Raw genomic sequence first — 19,385 nt, 5'->3', positions numbered from 1 at the left:
TAACCCTACGCTGGTTATCCTTTCCAGGTCAGAACTTTTTATCTGGATGCCCTCAGTTCTCCTGTTTCTCAGAACTCTCAGCCAGCAGCTCAGGTCTCAGAAACTGTTTCCCAAAAGATCGTCTTTCTAAAAATCTATTCACAATATTTTTTTCTTTGGGACAATCACAATTCCTGCTTACTAGTTCTCAAAGTAGCAATTTGTTTTCCCCTGTACTTTAAGTGTTTTTCTTAATGGTTGGATTTAGTTATAAATAAACCATATTTAAATTTGTACTGATATATATATATATATATATATATATATTTAAAGTTGACTTAGAGGAAGGGAGACAGAGAGAGAGAGAGACAGACAGACATTGATCGGTTGCCTCCTGCATACGCCCTGACCAGGGATCAAACCCTCAACCTAGGTATGTGCCCTGACCAGGAATCAAAGCTGCTATCTTTTGGTGTACTGGACGATACTCTAACCAACTGAGTCACACCAGCCAGGGCCTACTGATATACTTTTTAACCATTGGTACCAGGGTCAGTGGGCTGAGGATACAAGGAAACATCAGGAGAATTTTTGAAACTTCCAACTGTCTAATGTTCAGGTTACTTTGCCTGGAGGAACCTCCGCGGATGGAGGTATTTCTGTAGAAACTAGATGACTGTCTGACCAGGATATTGCTGAAGGGGAGCCTGGCTGAATTGGAAAGAAGGTTTTCTAGGTTTGTTTCATCCCAAAGGAATTCTACAGTTTTTCTATTGATGACCCAAAAGAAGCAAGGTGTTATTCCCCCCCCCCCCCACACACACACATTTAGAAAATTAAGCAAATATACTAAACTAGATTATTGCACCTGTAATTTCTGGTATATCTATTGTGCTTTGGGGGTGACTTTCTTGATACCCTCATTCTGAAGCATATTTCCTGAATGACTCCCTCTTAGCCCTTATGAACTTGGAGGGTTGTCCAGAGAGAGAATATTTTTGTGGACACACTTCTGTGGCAATGTGGTGCTCAGAGGGTGTTTCCGGGCAGCTGTCTGATATGTGTGTGGGGTTTGGTAGGTTGGGAGGGAGACAGTTACCATGAGTTGATTATACACCTAGCTGTTAGGATCTTGGCTTGATCGTTGAACCCTACCCACTCTGCCACCCTGGTATCCCTAGTGTCTGCCTCCTATGGCCAAGCCTCCCATTTACTATTCCTTGGGGACAGCAGGAGCATCAATATTAAACGAGATAAAGCACCATTTTTGAAAACACCTAAATGTTCCACGGCCGCCTCTGGAGGTAATATACACTTGAGTCTACAAAGGTGTATTTGAGTTTTAACCAAGTTTTTATGCTTCCATTTCTCATGAAACCTCCCTTATTCCAGTAGGAAATATTTTCTCCTCATTCTAAATGCAGCATCACTTTGTCCTTACCTATGCCATCAGTTTGGTTCCTTTTACTAACTACGTGTGAAGAAAATATCTCCTCATATATCACTAGTATATTAGCTCCACGAGGCAAAGAATTTCTGTTTTGTTTGCTATTTTATGCCAAGCGACTAGAACAGTGTCTGGTGCATAGTAGGTACTCAATGAACATTTACTTAATGAGGTGATAAATGCATCTCTCAGAACCAACCAAAATTCCCTGGCAACAGGACCAGTCCCTTCGTCCATGAATTACTTGTAGGCTGACACAGCAGCTGCTCTCTCCATTGACCACTGGTCTGAGGGTGTGATGACACACATTAGTTCCCTCTCTCTAAAGGGCTGAGGAAGTGGCGCGTTGTGTTGTTGCTATATGGGTGACCATAGTTTAAGCTGTGCTATCTGCTACTTGAAGCATAGAATATTCTTTCCAAGATGATTACAAATGAGATGTGGAAGGGATTCAAAAGCCACGAGCCAGCATTGGTGTCCACCCAATACTTTTTAACTTTGTGTTCACCAGCCCCTCCCAGCAGACATCTCTGATGGGCGGTGGAGGGGTGGGGTGGGGCTGGGGAGGCAGGAAGGGCGTGTGCTGTTATCACAGTGAGTCTTCCCCTCTGGTCAGGTCTGAGAGGAAGTGTTTGGTAGGTCACATTGAGACAGAAAGTCAGTCCCTGGCAGGAGCTGAGGTGGCCCTTTGGTTTCCCTTTCATGCCTGTCCTTGAAGCCCTGCCTCTGTTTCAGGCCCGCAAAATCAATACCAGCTAACATCACAGCCTCACCAAATTAGCCTGACCAAATATAGCAGGCTAATTTTTTGTTGTTGTTAATCTTCATCTGAGGATATCTTTCCATTGATTATTTTTAGAGAGAGGGAAAGGAAAGGGGGGGGGAGAGAAAGAGAGAGAAACATCAGTATGAGAGATACATAAATTGGCTGCCCGAGGACCCCGACCGGGGCTGGGGATGGAACCTCCAACCCAGGTGATCATAAAGAGGCAGAAGGTGGCCAGATTTTTTTCAATACCTCTATGTCGAGTTTATCTGGAAAGGAAATTTTAGGTACAAGGACTTTAAGGCACAATAATAGTTGTCTTTTTGTCAGCTGATGAATAATTTTGAGACAGTCATGAGATGTTAATTTAATGACCCCCCCCCCCACACACACACACACATTTTGTGCTGAGGTAGCTAGAGTCTCTCTTCCTCACCCCAGGCATTTATGAAGCTCTCGTTCTGTGTCACTTAATTGCAGCCAACATATCTTCCCTCCTCTGCTACATATGCCCTAAAGCTTGCTCTCCAGCCCTGCCACACTTCTGCCCCAGCACCTTCCCAAGTTACCACTCAAAATCCTGTTCCCTACAATGCCAACTGCAAATCAAGACCATTGTGAAAGCTTTCCTGCCCCTCCTCCATGGAGACTCCCCTCATTTCAGCCTTGCAGTACCCCATGCTTCTCTCATCATTCTCACCTCTCCTCACTGTGACATCTAAGGGGGCAGGCCCAGCAGGCAATGCCCAGCATGTGGCCTAGTCAGACACCTCAACTGTGACTACCTTTTCCCTCCCTCCGCCTTGCCTTGCCCTTCTGGATCTGGCACTGCCCTCTGCCACCCTATAGCCTAAGTCTTTGGTTGTAGCCTCAGAGCTGACATCTCAGCCTGGCACGCAGGGCCCTTCTGATGCTGGCTTCCACCCCTTGTCCTGTTATACCATGTTCTAGTTGTGCCTAATTACTATCAGCTTTCTGAAAATTCCAGGCTGCCTCAGCTTTATGGCCCTGCACATGCTGTTTCTGCCACCTAGAGGGCTCTTCCCCTTCCTTCTCAGCAGACTGAGCCTGACTGATCCCTAGCAATGTCATTCAGGTGCCTCCTCAAAGAAGCCATCTGGGTCAGCTGCTCCTGTGGGGAAGGGTGCTTCTGGCCCCACTCGATAAAACTTAAATTACAGCCTGTCCCAGACTATATGTTTAGATGTTGATCTCAAGGCAGGATTGGATCCTTGACCTCTATCATTGCACCTAGGTATTCAGAAAATGTCTGGCTTTCTGATCATTCGTTCTTTAACCTGCCAACGTATACTCAATGCTTTTCTATTTAGATTTTTTTTTGATTTAGATTGTTGCTTTTCTAACAATATTTAATGAAGTCCCATCTGATGCAGAGAGGAACAGAGCATGTACAATGAAGTTCCTACTCTTTCTTGAAAAAAATGGCTTCACTGGCTGTATTCACTGCTTTGATTCTCACGAGGATCTGCCACATGCATTACCACGCAGTTGAGAATTTAGTAAAAGTTAGTGGAGCAAGATCATTCCCCCATTGCCTACAAGCAGCTATCAACCTAGGTATTTTTAATTTGAATGGGCTGCTGTAAGAAAACTACTACATGAAGATGTTCATGAATTCAGCTCCAATCTACTCAACTCCCCTCCAACTAAAACGTAAGAGGGGAACGAGAGGAGAAGCAAAGGACCAGGAGGGATTGGTGTTTCAACGGTCACCTGACTCTGGGGCTCCTACTCTGTTTAGTCAATTCTGTTTGGACAAGAACTTGTTCTCCACACTCAAGCTTAATTTGTTACTACTATGTGCTGGACATAACTCCTGCAGGGAACGGTCTCTTAACTTGCCTGTGACACACAGCTGTCACTTACATGCAGTGCTCCAGCAAGATTCTAGACCTGTTGTCGTCCAGATAAGGTGGGCTGTGGCTTCACTGCTGGGATCTGTCCCAGACTAATGACTCTTTAGTGGTGTTAACTCATCTGTCACAAGCCTTTTCCACCCACATTTGAGGGGGTCTTGGCTAGATGATCTCATTTGCCCATTTTGGAGTTCTCTGGGTTGAATGTTGAGCATTATGATGTGATCAATGCAGAAGGGAGCATCAGACATGAATGAGCTTTTGTTTACCCAAGAGTGAAATGAAGTACACACAGGGGCAGAGCTGTTTACTCCATGGATAAGGGCAGTTATTTTCCCTTTGTCCTCATGGAATTTGGGAGATTGAAAAGTAGCCAGTGAAACTGTGTTCAGGTGTCACTTTTAGTGGCATTAATAGCACATGAGGCTGGGCAAGGCCTGGTTGTCCTGATAGATTTTTTTCCCTTGGTTTGAGAATATTTCAGCCAACAGAGGAACAGGAGAAATAGTTATCTTCCATCAGTTTCCACCTCTCACACATAGAAGCATTGCTTGGGGGTGGAAACTGAGCACATCCTTTTAGCATCTCTGTTCCCAGGTCAGGGTTGGCAGTTGAGTAGAGGGGGAAAAGGAAAGAGGGACAATTCGTGGAAAAGGACATGGGGTGTCTGGGACAGTCACATGGAGACTGTCTCCTTCCTTAAGTTTAATGTTTTTTTTTTATTTGAAAATGATCACAATTAAATAGCAGTTGTTAAACACTCAATTGATCAAGGTATTTTATAAACCTTTGTTTTGAAATATTCCTAAGGTAAGCGATCTCTATCTAGTGGAAGGATGGGGTCTGGTGACCTGGGAAAAACTCTTGTACAAGTGACTATAGCTGGTTCTCAACAGACACTTCCAGTACCCAGGGTCAGAGCTGTGTGGCAGCAGGAGGAGAGCTGGAAAATCTGTCCCCTGCAGCCAAATGGGCTCTAAGTCCTAGGCGCATGCCAGCTGAAGTAGAACACCATTTGTGGCGAGAGGCTGTTGTCAGAAAGAGAAGAGCTGGCTTATGATTCCTTCAAGCCAGCTCTGTGTTCTCAGAGCCAGCTGCTCTTGCCCCCTAAGGTGACATCTCAGGGCCCAGAATAACCTCCCTTCCCCTGCTGTAGCCAGCCATTCCAAGACGTTCTTTCCACTTACTTTTGACAAGAGGAAATCACTACAAGGCTCTGTGTACAGTCAGAGCACGTCTTACCTTATTGTTATGGTCAAAGACTATTTAGTCTTTGGTTAGCTGACTAGTATTCACTAATTATCTGTGTTTAGCAAGTTCAATAGTCTTTGCTCTTAAGAAGTTTACATCACACACACACACGCGCGCGTGCACACACACACACACACACACACACACCCCTATTCTTTGAACTTTAAAAACAGAAGATTGAACAAATACAGGTATGTTTAGTTAACCCAGCAAAAGGACATAGATGAATAAATCTTTCGTATCATTAACAAATCTTTGTGCACAGAGGTTTATTCTTCATTAGAATAGAAAGATGGAGGAGAGGGCATGGTTTTTCCTTAATTTGGAGAAGAGCAAGAAATAAGTCATTAGTTTTATTCTTAGAAGAGTTGAGGCCATGAATAGAACATTGTTGAATGGCTAGGATCCTCTGAAGCGAAGGAGTGAGACAGGAGAGTCTGTCAGAGTGAGGCCATGTAATAAAGTCTCCAGACTTTTGTTGCTTGGAAGATGGAAGAAGGGACTGTGAACTAAGGAATGCAGGGAAACTCTAGAAGCTGGAAAAGGGAAGGAAAATGCTTCTCTCCAGAGCCCTAGAAGGAACCAGCCCTGCCAACATCTTGATTTTTAGCCCATTGAGATCCACTTCAGACTTCCAACCTCTAGCACTCTAAGGTAATGCATTTGTGTTGTTTTTCAGAAAAAATTAAGAACCATATGATTTCACTCATATGTGGGATATAAAACTGAAACTCATAGACACAGATGACAGTTTGGTGCTTACCAGAGGGAAAGGGGTGGAGGGATCGTAAAAGGTAAAGGGGACCAAATATATGGTGATAGAAGATGATTTGACTTTGGTGGTGGGCACGCAATGCAATGTACAGATCATGTATCATAGAAATGTACACTTTAAACCTATATAATCCTATTAACCAATGTCACCCCAATAAATTTAATTAAAAGGTTAAAAATAAATAAATAAATAAAGTTGTGCTGCTTAAAGCCACCGAGTGTATAGTAATTTGTTATAGCGACAGTAAGCAATAATCCGATATGGAAACATGTCTCTATTTGGGAAACATGAGACCCTCCTCTTAGTTATTCATGGTATATAATATAATGGAAAAGTTATGGAATATAAATAACTCAAGGAAGGATATTGTCAAAATTAATTTTAAGATTTCTCTAAGCTCATTTATTTTACTACAGCAAGGGCAGGATCTTTATTTCTTCACTCTTATATCCTTATTGACTAGTTCAGTATCTGACTCAGATTTAAATGAATGAATCTATTTTAACTAAATCCATGAAAAACCAAAACAATTATCTTTTCAAAAAGTTTATTTTATAGTGTATCAGTATTATTAGAAATCTTAAATTCAGGCTCTTGTTATAGACAAAGAATATCATACTTTACATTGTCATTCAAAGATGAGAGGTTTGGTTAGAGAATTTTTTTTTTTTTAAGTTTTTGGGTATAAACAAGAATCATTTTTCCTTCCTTGGGTTCTAGGAACTTCTTTGTACCTTAGCATGGTTGGGGTGTTAACATGCCCTTTGCCTGTTCAAAAAACTTCTGTAATATGTAGCAAGTTGTAACCTTAAATCAGTGACCAAAAATCACTCATTATTTCTGAAACTCAGTTTGGGAAGCCTAGTATTAATATCTAATATTAATAATATTATTAATGATCTTCACATGGCATGTTTTAGAGTTAAGAATATTTCTAGTGTTGATTTATTATTTCTTCACTCACTCATTCTCTGAAAAAAATCTTTGCTGGGATCTTCCTATGTATTAGGCACTGGGGAAACAAAGGGAAATAAGATACAGCACTTCCCAGAGGAACCCACATTTTTGATGGGAAGAAAGATGAGTGGGTAGATCATGAGAATATGGAATAGCCAGTGTTAAATTGCGATGGCCCTGGCCAGTTTGGCTCAGTGGTTGGAGCATCGGCCTATGGACCAGAGAGTCCTGGGTTCGGTTCCTACTAAGGGCACGTACCAATAAATAAATAAATTAATTAATTAATTAATAGATAAAATAAATTGTGGTGCCAAGAGGAGAAAAATTCCAACTCTGCAGGGAGAATACAGCAAAGGGGAAGAGACTCTTAAACAGGTACTGAAGGACAAAAAGCAGCTTGGCAAGTGGAAGAAAGGGACATATATTATTAGTTGCCTACTGAATCTCAGGCACTGTGCTGGTGTGTGTGTAACTCTGTCATTTAATTTTTACCCTGAGTAAAATAATATTTGAATTAAGTAATTTTTCAAAACCACATAGAGTGGGATTTGTATTGTCTTAGAAGTCATAGGTTTTAAAGCAGTGGTGGACAAACTTTGAAGCAAAGGTGGGAAGAATGAATATCCATGTTTTAGGCTTTGTGGGCCATAGAGTCACAGCTATTTAACTCTGCTGCCGTAGTGAGAAAATAGCTGTAGATAATATGGAAACAAATGAGCATGGCTGTGTTCCAATAAAAACTTACTGATGAAAATTGCAGTGGAAAAGAGAGCAAGATGGCTGAAGCCTAAGGAAGCTTGGTCTGCTTGCTCCTGCCACAGCACTGGACTTGAGGCTAAACTACAGAACATTTGATTTCAAAAACCACCTGAAAATAGCTGAGTGGATATACTGTGAGCGGGAGCGTGGAGGGGGACAGGAAAGGATGCAGAGTGGGTGAGCCAACTTAGGCAGCTGCACAGTGCATCGGGAAGCTGGAGGGAAGGTGAGGCAGCGCAGCTCCTCCCCCCTGGGAGCAGGAGGGCTCAGCCCCCGCACCGAGATCCCTAAATGAGAGCAACAGAGAAGGGAAGGGGAGGCCATATAGCGTCTGACGTGGGAATTAGAGATGATTTGGCCCACCAGGAAGACTCAGCACTATCCCAGGCTAAAAGTGAATGCTTGGTTACACCACCAGCCTGGGATGTTCCCCTGATTGTGATTGGTGGGAGAGGCCACAAAGCAGAACTGAGGACCTGAGGAGGGTTCTGAGCGGATCACCCAGCAGTGAGTCTGAGGGGCTGATTATTCACAGAAAGAACTTGACTAGGGCTAGCCAAAGTGCCTGAGGAAAGAGGCGCCATCCTCCCCACCTTGAGCAAAGAGAAGGCGTCCCTTCCCCCACCCATGGAACAGCTCTGGGCTCAAAATTGGCACGCTAGCAGCTGGACCTGGTGGCACTGGAGATTCAGAAGTCTGGCTGGGTGGGAGCCTTGCCAGAAGCCACACCCAGTGAGAGCTGGCTGTGCTGAAAGATTAGAGAGCCAAGCAGGGTGGGGGAGGGGGATTCTCCCTTATTTTTCGCCTATTCTTCCCTGCTTCAGTTGACAACCAGGGGTTACCAGCAACCCAGGCAGAGATGAGGCATTGGAAGGAGAGGAAGTGACTGCCTGCCCCTCCTACAAACTAAAGCACCCACAACACAAATTTGTTTAAATCATCGTGACCAAACCTCATGCCCCACAGAGCCCAGTGCCATGAGGGGAGGGAAAGAAGCCCAGAATAAGTACATTCAAGAGGTGAGTGCCAAAGCAGACCCAGCCTCTGGGCTAAGGAAGCCCCACCCACCAGGCTACTTGGGGTCCCACCCTGCAGGGCTACAGCCAGGTGGCCCAGGCCTGGCAGGGACAGCATTTTATATTGGTCTGCACAAGAGAACTGGGATTCACACACAAAGGGGCAAGATCCAGCAACATTAGAGCAAAATCAAGTGAACTCCACAAATAGCAGATGCAAGGTTTTTTGTTGTTGTAATTGTTTTTATGAGTGCATTTTTAAAGTTTTTTAAAATTTTTAATTCTATTGTTTTCCAATTTTTTACTTTCCTATTCTGTATTTTATTTTATTTATCATTATTACTTTCTAAAATTATTATTTCATTAATTATTTTCTACTGTTTACTTTTTATACTTATCCTATTTCTGGTCTCTTCCTTCTTTGCTTTTATATTTTTTTCCCTTCTCTAATTCTTCTAGTCTCACACCTTCTAGTAGTCTCTGTGTTTGTGTTTGTGATTGTGTATGTGTCTCTGTGTGTTTCTGTTTGTTTTTTAATATTTTTGTTAAGGCTGTTGAAGTTATCGTTGTTGCTGACATTTTTTTTTCAGGTTCTTTTTGGTTTGGTGTGGTTTTCCTTTGCCTATTGGTTTTCATATTATTTTTTTCCCTCCTGTAATCCTTTTGGTCTTGCGCCTTCTAGTATCCAGTGTGTGTGTGTGTGTGTGTGTGTGTGTGCATGTGCGTGTGTGTGTGTGTGTATTGTTGGTTTGTTTGTGTTTTAATCCTTTTGCTGAGGCTGTTGCTTTTATTATTGTTATTGCTGCTATTTTGGGGGGTTCTTTTTGGATAGGTCTGGTTTTGCCTTGTTTTGTTCTGTCAGCACTTACATAATAGCTGGCACAACATGATCGGAGTTGAGACTCACAGTCAACAACCCTGAGAGCTGAGCCCACCCACAAATGGACAACAGCAATCAAGATGCAAATTCAACAGTAGAGCGCACATGACCCACACAAAGGTCATTTCTAGAACACTTGGCTTGGAAAATCAAGGAGACTACTCTACTGGGTCCCACAGAAACCTCTCTACCAGGACTGGGAGGCATAGCAATCTTATTTGCTACACACTGACTATGTGTCTCAGTGTGCCTCACCTGGCCCTGAACTACCAGACTGTTAAAATGGTGAGACAAAGAAACAACCCCCAAATGAAAGAAAAGGAGGAATCACCAGAAAATGAGCTAAATGAAATAGAGACAAGCAGTTTATCAGATAAAAAATTCAAAGTAGCCCTGGCCGGTTTGGCTCAGCGGTTAGAGCGTCGGCCTGCGGTCCTGAGAGACCCGGGTTCGGTTCCCGCTAAGGGCGCGTACCTCGGTTGCAGTTTGTTCCCGGCCCTGGTCGGTTGTGCGGGTGACAGCCACTCGATGTGTTCCTTTCACATCGATGTTTCTCTCTCTCTCTCTGTTCCTCTCTCTCCCTCCCACTCTACCTGAACAAAAAATGGAAAAATGTCCTTAGGTAAGGATAAAAAAAAAAAAAAAAAAATTCAAAGTCATGGTTTTAAGGGTTCTCAAACAACTTAGTGAGAATTGTAAGCAACTTTATGATAATTATAAAGAACTCAGTGAGAACTACATCAGCATTAAAAAAGAGGTAGACACAATGCATAAAAATCAAGTGGAAATGAAGAATGACTTATCTAAAATTAAAAATGCCCTGAAAGTATTCAAGAATAGATTAGAAAAGACTGAAGACCAAATCAGCAAGTTAGATGACGAGGTTGGAAAAAACACCCAATTAGAGCAGCAAATGGAAAAAATAAAAATAAAAAGCAGGAGAAGAGTTTAAGGGAGCTTTGGAATAATATAAAACATAATAACATTGGCATCATATGGGTACCAGAAGGAGAAGAATCTGAGAAAGGAATAGAGAACATATTTGAAGAAATAATGACAGAAAACTTTCCTAACCTGCTAAAGGAAAAAGTCATACAAGGCCAGGAAACACAGAAAGTTCCAATCAAGATGAACTCCAAAAGACCTATACCTAGACACATTATAATTAAAATGACAAATGTTAAAGACAAAGAAAAAATCTTAAAGGCAGCAAGACAGAGACAGAAACTTACAAGGGAGATCCCATTAGACTGTCAGCTGATTTCTCAATAGAAACATTTCTGGTCAGAAGGGAGTGGCATGAAGTATACAAAGTAATGAAAAGCAAAGAACTGAATCCAAGACTAAAATTGAAGGTGAAATAAAGAGTTATGCAGATGAAAATAGTCTAAAAGAGTTTACTACCACCAAACCAGCACTACGAGAAACACTAAAGGTATTATTGTAAGAAGAAGAAATAGAGAGAAAGAAAAGAATACAGGCATGAAGAATAAAAATGGCAACAAATAAGTACCTATCAATAATAACTTAATTATAAGTGGCTTAAATGTTCCAATAAAAAGACAAAGGGTAGCTGTATGGATAAGAAAACAGGATCCATAGATATACTGTTTATAAGAGACCGACCTCAGAACAAAAGACTCACACAGGATGATGTGAAGGGATGGAAAAAATTTTTCATGCAAATAGAAATTTTTATTTTTATTTTTATTTTTTTTTATCCTCACCCGAGGATATTTTTCCATTTTTTGTACAGATAGAGTGGGAGGGAGAGAGAGGAAGGGAGAGACAGACAGAAACATCGACGTGAAGGGACACATCGAGTGGCTGCCACCCGCATGACCAACCAGGGCCGGGGACAAACTGCAACCGAAGTACGTGCCCTTAGCGGGAACCGAACCCGGGTCTCTCCAGACCGCAGGCCGACGCTCTAACCGCTGAGCCAAACTGGCCAGGGCGCAAATAGAAATTTTTAAAAAGCTGCTGTAGTGATACTCATATGTGATAAAATAGGCTTCAAAATGAAGGCCATAATAAGACACAAAGAAAGTCACTACATAATATTAAAGGAAATAATCCAATAAGGGGTTGTAACCCTGGTAAACATGTATGTACCCAATATGGGAGCACCAATATACAAAAAAACATAAACAAACAAAAAACCTGCAGGACCTCAGGGAGAAATCAACAGCAATATAGTGATAATAGGGGACTTGAACACCCCGCTGCCACCACTGAATAGATCTTCTAGATAAAAAAAGAACAAGAAAACAGACTCTAAGTGATGCACTAGATCAGATAGATTTAATTGATATTTACAGAACATTTCACCCCAAAGCTTCAAAATGTACATTCTTCTCTAGTGTACACGGTTTATTCTGAGATAGACCACATGATGGGATGGACACAAACTAAGTCTCTACAAATTCAAGAAGATTGAAATCCTATCAAGCATTTTTTCGGATCACACTGGCATTAAACTAGAAATAAATTGCAATAAGAACACACACAAAAATTCAAACACATGGAGGCTAAATAGAAAATTATTAAATAATGGATGGGTTACCAGTGAGATCAAGGAAGAAATAAAAAACTTCCTGGAAACTAATGAAAATGACACACAACAACAAAAAAATCTATGGGACACAGCAAAAGCAGTCTGAGAGGAAATTTCATAGCAATGAACTCAAGAAACAAGAAAAATTACTAATAAATTGTCTAACCCTACAACTTAAAGATTTAGAAAGAGAACAAAAAGAAAAACCTGAATAAGAATGAAGGAAATAATAAACATCAGAGTGGAAATAAATGATACAGAAACTGAAAAAAAAAAAAAAAAAACAATATAAAAGATCAATAAAATCCTTAGGAGCTGGTTCTTTGAAAAGATAAACAAGATTGATCAATCTTTAGCCAGGCACACCAAGAAACAGAGAAAATCCAAATAAGAAACAAAAAAGTTGAAGTAACAACTGACACCATAGTATACAAAGGACTGTAAGGAAATACTATGAGCAATTATATGCCAACCAATTGGACAACCTAGGTGAAATGGACATATTCCTAGAATCATAAGTCTTCTAAAACTCAACCAAGAAGAGCCAGAAAACATGAACAGACCAATAACAAGTAAGGATATTGAAGCAGTAGTCAATAAACTTTCAGCAAACAAAAGTCCTGGTCTGGACAGCTTCACAGGGGAGTTTTATCAAACATTTAAAGAAGAACTAACACCTATTTTTCTCAAAGTATTCCAAAAAATTCAAGAGGAAGAAAGACTTTCAAGCTTTTTTTTATGAAGCCAGCGTAATCCTAATTCTAATACCAGATAAAGACACTACAAAGAAAGAAAATTGTAGGCCAGTAGCCCTGATGCTAAAATCCTCAACAAAATATTAGCAAATCAGATCCAGTAATATATCAAAAAAAATTATTCACCACGACCAAGTGGGATTTATTTCAGGGATGCAAGAGTGGTACAATGTTTGCAAATCAATAAATGTGATGCACCACATAAAATGAAAGATAAAAGTCATATGATCATGTCAATGGATACTGAAAAAGCATTTGACAAAATACAGCACCTGCTTTTGATAAAAACTCTCAGCAAAGTGGGAATAGAAGGATCATGCCTTAACATAATAAAGGCCATATATGACAAACCTACAGTCAACATCATACTAAGTAGGCAAAAACTAAAAGCATTTCCCCTAAAAACAGGAACAAGACAGGGATGTCCACTTTCAGTACTCTTATTCAACATAGTAGTGAAAGTCTTAGCCACAGAGATCAGACAAGAAGAACAAGTAAATGGCATTCAAATTGGAAAGAAGTATGAGAAACTGTCATTATTTGCAGAAGATATGATATTATACATAGAAAATCCTAAAGGCTCCACTAAAACACTACTAGATTTAATAAATGAATTTGGCAAAATAGCAGGATACAAACTATCCAGAAATTGATGGCATTTTTATACACCAATAATGAACACTCAGGAAGAGGAACTAATAAAACAATCCCAGTTACTATTGCAACAACAAAAACCTAAGATACCTAGGAATAAACTTAACCAAGGAGGTAAAAGACCTCTTCTCAGAAAACTACAGGACATTTAAAAAAAAATAGAGAAAGATACAAAATACCATGCTCATGGATCAGAAGAATCAACATCATTAAAATGTTCATACTACCCAAAGCAATCTATAGATTCAATCCCTATAGATGCAATCCCTATTGAAATACCAATGGCATATTTCACAGATCTAAAACTAATACTCCAAAAGTTTATTTGGAACAAAAAAGACACCAAAATAGTCACAGCAATTTTGAAAAAGAATAACAAATTTGGAGGGATCACAATTCCGGATATCAGGTCATACTACAAATCCATTGTAATCACAGCAACCTGTTACTGGCCCAAGAAAAGGATGTAGATCAATGGAACAGAACAGAGAACCCAGAAATTGACCCAAGACATTATGCTCAATTAATATTTGACAAGGGAGGGTAGAACATATAATGGAATAACGGCTGTCTCTTCAATAAATGGTATTGGGAATATTGTACAGATACATGCAAATGAATGAAACTAGACCACCACCTTACACCACATACAAGAGTAAACTGAAAATATATAAAAGACTTAAATGTAAGTCATGAAACTATAAAATTCCTAGAAGAAAATGTAGGCAGCAAAATCTCAGACATCACACGAAGCAGAATTTTCAATGGTACATTGCCTAGGACAAGATAAAGGAAAACATGAATAAATGGGACTACATCAAACTAAAGAGCTTCTGCACAGCAAAAAACATCATCAAAATGAAAAGGGAACTCATTGTATGTGTAACATATTTGCCATTGATATATCAGATAAGGGGTAATTTCCAAAATATATGAAGTGCTCATGCAACTCAACAAAAGGAAAACAACCCAATTAAAAAATGGGTGAAGGACCTGAATGGACATATCTCCAAAGAGGACATACAAATGGCTAAGAGACATATGAAAAAATTCTCAACATCACTAATCATCAGAGAGATGCAAATTAAAACTGCAATGAGGTATCACCTCACACCTGCCAGAATGGCCGCCATCAACAAATCATCAAACAACAAGTGCTGGTGAGGGTGTGGAGAAAAGGGTACTCTAGTCCACTGCTGGTGGGAATGCAGACTGGTGCAGCCACTATGGAAAACAATATGATGTTTCCTCAAAAAATTACAAATGGAGCTGCCATTTAACCCAGTGATCTCACTTCTTGGAATACATACTAAGAAAGAATATATTCAGCTCTATGTTCATAGCAGCTCTATTTACAATAGCTTGGATCTGGAAACATCCCAGGTGTCCATCAGTAGATGAGTAGATAAAAAAGCTTTGATACATTTACACAATGGGATTCTATGCAGCTGTAAGAAAGAAATACATCTACTCTTTAAGACTCCATGAAGAGACCTGGAGGGTATTATGCTAAGCGAAATAAGCCAGTTGGAGAAACATAAGTATCAGATGATCTCACTTATTTGTGGAATATAATGAACAAAATAAGCTGAAGAACAAAATAGATCCAGAGACATGGAAGTAGGGAACATATTGCAAACCCCAGAGGAAAGGGGGTTGGGAGGTGAGAAGAGATAAACCAATGAACTTATATGCATGTATGCATAGCCAATGGACATAGACATTGTGTGGTGTAGGTAGGGGATGGGCAGGAGTGGGGAGAAAGGGGTCAAGGGGGGAAAAGGGGAGCAACATCTGTAATGCTTTCAACAATAAAGATAAATTAAAAAAAAAAAAAAAAGCAGTTGGCGACATCTGGCCCATGAGCTGCAGTTTGCTGACTCCTGTTCTAGAAGGGCAATTATAGCTACCATTCTGTTTTGGAATATTTCTGGAGAGGGGGCTTTTAGGTTTTATTCACTTCTCAAGTGGTCAGTAACAGCTTCAGAATGGGCTATAGACTCTCACCAAGAAATGATAGCAGACAAGATTAAGAATGGAGGTTCAGACTGACCCAATTTTCTAACATTTCACATCATTGTGATTAATATTTAACAAACCTCTGAGAATCCAGATATGATACATCTCTAGGTCATTATAGAGTCCAAAGAGAAAACCACACTCATGCAGTCTTGGCAGAGGATTTGACATTGTGTGGGTATGTCTGTGCTTTAAAATAAAATAAAAAATAGAGATTTGTCTGGAACCATTAGGAAAAAAGAAGGCAAAGATTTGAACTGATGACCTGGGAGAAGCCTCGGGTGCAAAGCCTTGATGCTCTGTCTTCTGGAAAAAGGCAGAAACATCTGGTTAGTGTAATGCTGAGGAGCTGTGTGAAAGGAAGTCTTAAGTCCAGATTAAAAAGCAAAACACATCCTGACATTTTAAAGCAACAAGCCAGAAAAATCTGTTTGAAATAGCTGATACTGTGGGAAAAGTCACTACATTCAGAGATTTGAGTAAGGAATCCTTTAGCGTAGTGATGTTCAACCTATTTTATCTCGTAGCACACATAAACTAATTACTAAAACTCTACAGCACATCAAAATATATATTATATTTTTGCCAATCTGACAAAAAAAATAGGTATAATTTTGATTCATTCATACCAGATGACTATTGCTGTGTCAGCAGTTGTCATTTTTTTTGACAACCTAAGGGGAAAGAGGTCAATGCCCCTAACTAATTAGTCAGGTATTGCATGCTTGAAAAAATCTCGCGGCACACCAGTTGAAAATAACTTCTTTTGAGCAAAACTATGAGTTTTTAAAAAACAGATCTTTTCAAGAGTATATCCTAAGAGATAGTGGTAGGAAAACACCTGGATGACCATTAAAAGGTTTCAGAAATGTTACCGAAAGGAAACATGGGGAAGCCATGAAAGTCACCTGTCGGCCCCAAAAGATTTTTTTCTCTCACTTAATGAGGAAGCTGGGTGAGTATGGCTACTTTGGAGAGCTAATTTTTTAGTAAAACTTTTGAAAAATCAAAAGCAGATTGAGTTTATGAGATTGTTTCAAGTTTGGATAGTTCAACTGGATTGATTAAAGGTAATGTCTGTGGCTGTGGTCTCTGGAGGTCCCTGTGCTAGGCGTCCCAAAGTGTTTTGATCTGGTTCCCTATCAGGCTCTGTGCTGTTGCTCTTGGGACTAAATTCGGGGGGGCGGGGGGGGGGGAGAAAAGATGCAAAACGAGGGAGTTGATATCTTCCTGGAAGACATTGTACTTATTAGCAGGCTATAGTTATTCCAATCAAAACTATTTAAATTTTTCCTTATGTTTTGAATCCTGGGCATGAACCTTGTCATGGATGAAATGTGATTTGGAGACATGCACGATGTCTCAGCTTTGCTGGCTCTCCTGCTTCTGCACCTCACTCTGACCTGCAGGCATTAGCTGGATCCCACTGAGCATTTGTGTGTTGTTGTTCTGGCCACTTTCTAGGTTAGATGCTGCTTCATAAAGCTCAGGAAGAGCTTCCTCGACATGGACATCTTGGAGTGCCTGAAGAAAATAATCTGTAAAGCAGATAAATGCTTTGATGTGGAATATGTCCATCAAACGGTGTTTATATAAAAGGCTTTAACATGTAAACCAATTAACGTTTATAATTTGACTTTTCTTTCCCATCGGACAAAGCTTCCTTATATTGTAAATTTAAAAAGAATATTCACATTCTACAATCTGGCTGACATTCTTTTCTTTTAGTAAGGGTTAAATAAAGGGGATCTTCAAAGCATTGTTGATATATCGTAGGAAGCTTTGAAGCTTTTATTAGCTTCACTGGAAATCTTTGTTTCCTGGACTATTCACTAATGGAGTGTATTGTTTCTTACAGAAACCCTTTTCTTAGCTGCATGGAGTATATGACCTAGTCAGTGAGGTTGCTATTGCAAGATAAAATGAGTATCTAAGCTGGACCTCTGTCAACTATTTCCATTGTAAAGATAGTCTTAAGTTATAATATTCTCTGGGTCCAATTAACCTTTTTAAAATCTTAATTATATACACTCTCCAGTAACTCAGATAGCAGCTGTTAAATATGGAACTAACTTGCTCTGTCCAGGCACCTTTCATCTCAGTCAATGGGACCGTCATGCACCCGATTGTCCAGTCTGACCACTTCTCATCTCCTCCACTGTCACCGCCCAGTCTGGGCCTTACTGTCTCTGCTGTGATAGCTGTGGTGGCCTCCTATCAAGTTCTCTGCTGCTTGTCCACTTCCATAGCTACCTATCCCCAAAGTCTATTTTCCTCAGAGCAACTAGAGTGATTCTTTAAAACTAAAGATCATGTCACTCCTTTGTCCACACCCAATAGTGGCTTTTGGTGACTCTGAATAGAACCCAAAGTTCTTTGGCACAGGGCCAAACGGTCTGTGCTCACCTATTTCTCACCAGCATTTCCAGGCACTTGTCCCTTCCCTCACTCCCGCTGGCTACACTCGCCACCTTGCTAGTCCATAGGACATGGCAGTCACACTTCCATGTTAAGACTTGAGAACATGCACTGATTCTTCTTTCCTCCTCCCGAACACTCTCCGTTCAGGGACTCATCTGCATTCTTCTCCAGTTCTCGGGTCTGTGCTCCGATGTTACTTCCTCAGAGACACCTGACGACTCTATCTGAAATAGACGCCCTACCCCATTCTTTTACCCTGCTTTTCCTTCACAGCTCATATTAGCTGACTTTCAGTCTATTATTTATTGATCAGTTTATTTGTTCATTAATTCATTTATAATTTTTCTATCACTTCAAAGAAGACGTGAGCTCCATAATGATGGGGCTTTGGTTTATTGCTGTATCTTGTGCCTACCACACATAAGCAATCAAGAGGTACCCGCTCGGTTTTGAGTGAAGGAAAGAACCAGAACCACATTGATTTTGGTCTGCATATGGAGACAAAATCATACTGCAGTTTTCTTGTTCAGTAATACATATGTTGTTCTTTTAAATTTTCCTACCCTACTAAAGTTTTGCCATTCAACAGTCAAGGTTACTCTTAGATTTAGTTTCCTAAAGATTTCAGCAGTGACCTAGGTTTACCTTTGATGTAGTTCACTGTAAGGATGGCAGTACCTGAACTTGGTGATTAATGATTTATAGAGGTGATCTGTGTGGTCAGACAGCCGTTGGAATCTTACTTGCCTTTTTTCCTCGGTGATTAGCAGGCACATTTTTAGCATCAGGAGAAGGAGCCACATACTCATCTATTTTTAATATAGGACAGCTCCCATAATTATCTAAACACTCAGAGGTTACTTTAAGAAAATTTATATGACTAAAGGAGCTTTTTCTCCTACAAATGAGCAACAAATATTCTTCCTATAAATATAGAATGAGAAGAAATTGGAGGTAGGAGTTAATAGAGGAAGTTGGATAAATGGTTTATAGAACCTTATAGAAGATAAAATAGCCCCATTCCATGCAATAATTTTGTTGGCATAACTGCTCTGAGCTAGTTTTAAAAAGATGTACTGATATATAATTTACATACAGCAAAGTTCATTCTTTTTAAAAACGTACAGTTGTAATTTTTTTTTTTTATCTTCACCTGAGGACATTTTTGCTTTTATCTTCAGATAGAGCGGGAGGAGGAGAGAGGGAGGAAGAGAGCAAGAGAAACATCGATGTGAGAGAGACACATCTACTGGTTGCCATGCACATGACCTC

General features: G+C 40.2%; 1 protein-coding gene across 1 annotated transcript in view; it reads left to right on the top strand.

Moving 5' to 3' along the window:
- SVIL (supervillin) overlaps positions 1-19,385 on the top strand; it is a 241,688-nt gene that overhangs the window by 41,011 nt on the left and 181,292 nt on the right. The window lies entirely within an intron of this gene.

The sequence above is a fragment of the Molossus molossus genome, unplaced genomic scaffold, assembly GCF_014108415.1.
Source record: "Molossus molossus isolate mMolMol1 unplaced genomic scaffold, mMolMol1.p scaffold_m16_p_1, whole genome shotgun sequence".
NCBI lineage: Eukaryota > Metazoa > Chordata > Mammalia > Chiroptera > Molossidae > Molossus > Molossus molossus.
This window is presented reverse-complemented; position numbering and strand designations above follow the sequence as displayed.